The 6,000-nt window shown below is 40.4% G+C and overlaps 1 protein-coding gene across 1 annotated transcript in view; it reads right to left on the bottom strand.

Annotated features, from left to right (window-relative positions):
• The window catches only part of erap2 (endoplasmic reticulum aminopeptidase 2), a 37,000-nt gene extending 32,626 nt beyond the window's left edge, over positions 1–4,374 (bottom strand). Inside the window, exon 1 of the mRNA XM_061906377.1 lies at positions 4,243–4,374. The gene's annotated coding sequence lies outside the window, so the exon portion shown is untranslated. The remainder of the gene's footprint in view (positions 1–4,242) is intronic.
• Between the last annotated feature and the right edge of the window lie 1,626 nt (positions 4,375–6,000).

Raw genomic sequence — 6,000 nt, forward strand, 5'->3', positions numbered from 1 at the left:
TTGTGGTGAAGAAGGAGCTGAACCGGTCGATCTACGTTCCCATCCTCACCTATGGTCATGAGCTTTGGGTCATGACCGAAAGGATAAGATCACGGGTACAAGGGGCCAAAATGAGTTTCCTCCGCCGTGTGGCGGGGCTCTCCCTTAGAGATAGGGTGAGAAGCTCTGTCATCCGGGAGGAACTCAAAGTAAAGCCGCTGCTCCTCCACATCGAGAGGAGCCAGATGAGGTGGTTCGGGCATCTGGTCAGGATGCCACCCGAACGCCACCCGAGGGAGGTGTTTAGGGCACGTCCAACCGGTAGGAGGCCACGGGGAAGACCCAGGACACGTTGGGAAGACTATGTCTCCCGGCTGGCCTGGGAACGCCTCGGGATCCCCCGGGAAGAGCTAGACGAAGTGGCTGGGGAGAGGGAAGTCTGGGCTTCCCTGCTTAGGCTGCTGCCCCCGCGACCCGACCTCGGATAAGCGGAAGAAGACGGATGGATGGATGGATGGATGGAAGATGCTTTTATACCCAATCATGTCAACCACCTGTTCCCAATTAGTCTGCACACCTGTGGGATGTTCCAAATAAGTGTTTGATGAGCATTCCTCAACTTTATCAGTATTTATTGCCACTTTCCCAACTCCTTTGTCATGTGTTGCTGGCATCAATTTCTAAAGTTAATGATTATTTGGAAAAAAAAAAGTTTATCAGTTTGTACATCAAATATGTTGTCTTTGTAGCATATTCAACTGAATATGGGTTGAAAATGATTTGCAAATCATAGTATTTTCTTTTATATTTACATCTAATACAATTTCCAGACTCATATGGGGTTAAGTTAAAGTTAAAGTACCAATGATTGTCACACACACACTAGGTGTGGTGAAATGTGTCCTCTGCATTTGACCCATCCCCTTGATCACCTCCTGGGAGGTGAGGGGAGCAGTGGGCAGCAGCGGTGCCGCGCCCGGGAATCATTTTTGGGGATTTAACCCCCAATTCCAACCCTTGATGCTGAGTGCCAAGCAGGGAGGCAATGGGTCCCATTTTTATAGTCTTTGGATAACTCGGCCGGGGTTTGAACTCACAACCTACCGATCTCAGGGCGGACACTCTAACCACTAGGTTTGTATAAATACTTGTGTGTGTATATATATAAAAACAAAAAAAGGTGAAAGAACTGAAAATATGATTAATATTCTAGTTTGTTCAAAATAGCCACCCTTTGCTCTGATTACTGCTTTGAACACTCTTGGCATTCTCTTGATGAACTTCAAGAGGAAGTCACCTAAAACGGTTTTCACTTCACAGGTGTACTTGAAGCTCATCGAGCATATGCCAAGACTGTGCAAAATGGATGGCTATTTTGAAGAAACTAGAATATAAAACATGTTTTCATTTAATTCACCTTTTTTTTTGTTAAGTACATAACCTCAAATGTGTTCATTCATAGTTTTGTTGCCTTCATTGACAATCCACAATGTAAATAATCATGAAATAAAGAAAACGCATTGAATGAGAAGGTGTCCAAGTTTTTGGCCTGTACTGTACATTTGCACATTCCATCCATCCATTTTCTACCCATTATTCCCTTTGGGGTTGCGGGGGGTGCTGGTGCCTATCTCAGCTACAATCGGGCGGAAGGCGGGATACACCCTGGACAAGTCGCCACCTCATCGCAGGGCCAACACAGATAGACAGACCACATTCACACACTAGGGCCAATTTAGTGTTGCCAATCCACCTATCCCCAGGTGCATGTCTTTGGAAGTGGGATGAAGCTGGAGTACCCAAAGGGTACCCACGCATTAGTGATGGGATCAGCAGTTATTTTGACTGTACTGAATCACTAGAATCAGTTCCTTAAATTGATTCGTTCAAAAAATGTGTTCACCGAAACCCCTCCCAAAAAATGTGTGCATGTCGGCGAATCATGAGTCAGTCAGTAACAGTTTCCCCAGTGGCAGATCTCGGTGTGTGTCAGTTTGCGAACGACACAAGCCCTTAGCACCCAATGAACGACGTGCACAGTGACTGAACGAGATCCTCAATGTGACGTCCTCCTCCGCAACACAGTCAGTTTCCTGTGTCAGTAGGTTCGCGAGTCCTGAGAGCGAGAGCGTTGTCGTTCACTGAGTGATTCATGTCGGTAATCCGCAGTGAATGAATCGTTCGCTCAGTCCTTCCCCCCGCACCCATGATGAGTAGCTGACTGCGTCGAGGGTTCAGTGAGTCACATAACGCGCCAGTTCCACTCATACCGGTATGGTCGTGGCGGAGCTCAACTGAACTGAGAAAGGAACGAATCAGTTCATGAAGTGATTTGGTTCAGTACGTTCACTCAAAAGATTCGTTCATCCGAACGAATCGTTCGCGAACGACACAACACTACCACGCATTCACGGGGAGGACATGCAAACTCCACACAGAAAGATCCCGAGCCCGGGATTGAACCCTGACCACTCAGGACCTTCGTATTGCGAAGCAGACGCACTAACCCCTCTCCCACCGTGAATCCCACATCTGCTATAAAAAAAAATGGCCACATGAAATAACGCAAAGTAGAGATGCGCGGATAGGCAATTATATCATCCGCAAGGCAATTATATCATCCGCATCCGCGTCACCATAGTCGTCATCCAACCACCGTCCGCCCGAACCAACATTTTATCAGGACCATACCCGCCCGCTGAAAAACATGAGAGGTTGTCCGACTCTACCACTCACAGAGCTATTTGAACCTATTTCACAGAGTAACGATCACAATTGGAGCCACTGACGTTTCCACAACAATCCAATGGCCTTCATCCTGATTACAAGAATATGGGCGTGCTGCAAAGCCACTGTTTTGGACACCTTCAACATTTACAAACCGAATGTAGGTCCATCAACATGTTGTGTGCAGTTTCTGCAATTACATGTTCAGGATTGAAAGGCATACTGGGTGATACAGAGTACACTGATGGTTGTGATATAAACAACTTTAACACTTACTAATATGTTCCACACTGTAAAGCCACACCCAACAAGATTGACAAACACATTTCGGGAGAAAATCCTCACAGTAACACAACATAAACGCATCACAACAAATACCCATAATCCTTTGTATTCGTGAAACAACGTGAATATATTTTACACCCCCGCGCCCCAAACCCTGCCCACCTTACCGACACAACCATTAGTGTACTCTGTGTCACCCAGTATGCCTTGCAGTCGTGTGCGTGTTGCTGCGGGAGTCACACACAACATGATGCTAGATTGAGAAACAGATTTTACATGTTGGAGTAGGCGACAAAGCCAATGGCTTTATAGCACGCCCTAATACTTATTATCTGGGTGACTACCAACAGTCATTCAGGAGAATAATAGCGTCTCTTATTGTCTTTATCGCTTTATGACACGGGTCTTAAATGGCAGTTTGAATGACAAAGGAATCGACCACAGAACCATGCATTACAAATATTTCCGGATGGTTCAACCGCCACCCGCCCGAATCTAATTAAAATCTATTTTTTCGTCATGTCAAATGCCTGACCCGCGGTTTATCCGCGGACTCCGTGGATGAAACCGCAAACCTCGCATCTCTAACGCAAAGTAACATTTGCACATTTTTTTGTCTCATTAAAAAACACCTTTGTGTCATTTCATGAGGCCAATTTTTTTTAGCAGATATAAAGTAGATGCTGGGATGCAAATTATTGATATTATATCATTTTGGGTAAAAAAGAATTAAAAAATAAAAATACAGAATCTTGGAAAAACTTTTTGCGGCCAATATTATGGTGATCAAATGCAAGAATAGTTCCACTTTCAGTTCGACAAAATCTATATTCATAAAGGTTCTTATAGCACTGCGGGAGGGAACTAAATATAGTCAGGCTGATGACAGGCCGGATAGTAGAGCAGGTAACAGCCAAAGTGAGGCCTCCTAAAAGTCCCACATGGCATACGGCTGACAAGGTCAGGTGTGCGTCAAAAGACTGAAGAAGAAAGCAAGAGAAAAACGAAGAAAGGAAACGAAGTGAGTTTTGATATTTAGTCCAGACGAAAGGTTGAGAGTCACCAAGACAAAAGCAGGTCATAGTCAGCAGGCAGCTTCAAGGCGAGGTGACAACAGCTGCCGGCCAGCACATGACTTCAAAGCACTTTACACGACGGCCCAGTTCGAGTGTACACGACATTCAGATCAAAATTTTACCAAAAACAAGTGATAGACGCGAAAAATAGAAGCGCATATCAGGAAAGATTTACCTCAATCATTTTGGCTTCATCACTCTCGTTTTGTGGCGCCACAGTACACTTTCGTTTTCTCTTTAAACTCCCCGCCTACTGCAGTGACTTGAAGGGCCGCTAGAGGGAGAACGCGAGCAAAGACGACAGACACTGTGTGTTTGTTATATTCTTTTGAAAGAGCCGTTCTTAAAAAAAGAATCGTTCAAAAATCTATATTTCTGATTTTCTTCCCTCCCCTCCCCAAGTGACTAGTTCATATATATATATATATATATATATATATATATATATATATATATATATATATATATATATATATATGAACTAGTCACTTATATATATATATATATATATATATATATATATATATATATATATATATATATATATATATATATATATATATATATATAGTCAGCCACCGATTGTGCAAGTTCTCCCACTTAAAACGATGACAGAGGTCTGTAATCTTCATCATAGGTACACTTCAACTGTGAGAGACAGAATGTGAAAAAAAAATCCAGGAATTCACATTGTAGGAATTTTTAAGAATTTATTTGTAAATTATGGTGGAGAATAAGTATTTGGTCAACCATTCAAAGCTCTCACTGATGGAAGGAGGTTTTGGCTCAAAATCTCACGATACATGGCCCCATTCATTCTTTCCTTAACACGGATCAATCGTCCTGTCCCCTTAGCAGAAAAATAGCCCCAAAGCATAATGTTTCCACCCCCATGCTTCACAGTAAGTGTGGTGTTCTTGGGATGCAACTCAGTATTCTTCTTTCTCCAAACATGACGAGTTGAGTTTATACCAAAATGGATACAAGGAAGATACAGCAGGGGATGGGGAGAATGTCATGTGGTCAGATGAAACCAAAATATAACTTTTTGGTATGTATGTGTGTGTGTGTATATATATATATATATATATATATATATATATATATATATATATATATATATATATATATACATACATACATACATACATATATATATATATATATATATATATATGTATGTATATATATATATATATATATATATATATATATATGTATGTATATATATATATATATATATATATATATATATATATATATATATATATATATATATACATATATATAAAAGACCTCTGCTAGGAATCAAAATAACATTTGGATCAGATTAATTAAAATGTATTCCAATGTATGCCCTACTACTGGAAATTACTGTAAAATATTGGTTATAATGTCATTTGTTTTTGTTTTTTATTCCAAACAATGCAATGTCATTATAATTTGTGCCATAATTTGACAGTGAGTGAGGGCATTTTTACTCATTTATTGATGGTAACACTTTAGTATTCTCCATTAATTAGTTGCTTATTAAATGACTTAAATTAGGGGGAACATATAAGGGTTAGGGTTACTAATAAGCAATGATTCTGAGGTTATTAAGAGAAGACTCTTAGTTAATGGCTTACTGGTTGTACAGTAAGGCCATGCTGAATAAGGCATTAATAAGTACTTAATTATGACTAATTAGGAGCGACTATGTTACTAATTTGCATGTTGATAAGCAACTAATTAATGGTGAATATGTGTTCTCCATACTAAAGTGTTACCTTATTTATGTATTTTTAGTAATAAATGACATTCGCTGGAGTTATTGTTTATTTACTTTGAAATGTTAATATGTTTTTTTCTTTTTTGTCTTCGTTGCACAAAGACAATTAAACATAATACAGTGCATGCAGAATACAAAAACAACAATGCTCACATGTTTTTC

Source organism: Nerophis ophidion, linkage group LG07 (assembly GCF_033978795.1).
Source record: "Nerophis ophidion isolate RoL-2023_Sa linkage group LG07, RoL_Noph_v1.0, whole genome shotgun sequence".
NCBI classification, from domain to species: Eukaryota; Metazoa; Chordata; class Actinopteri; order Syngnathiformes; family Syngnathidae; genus Nerophis; species Nerophis ophidion.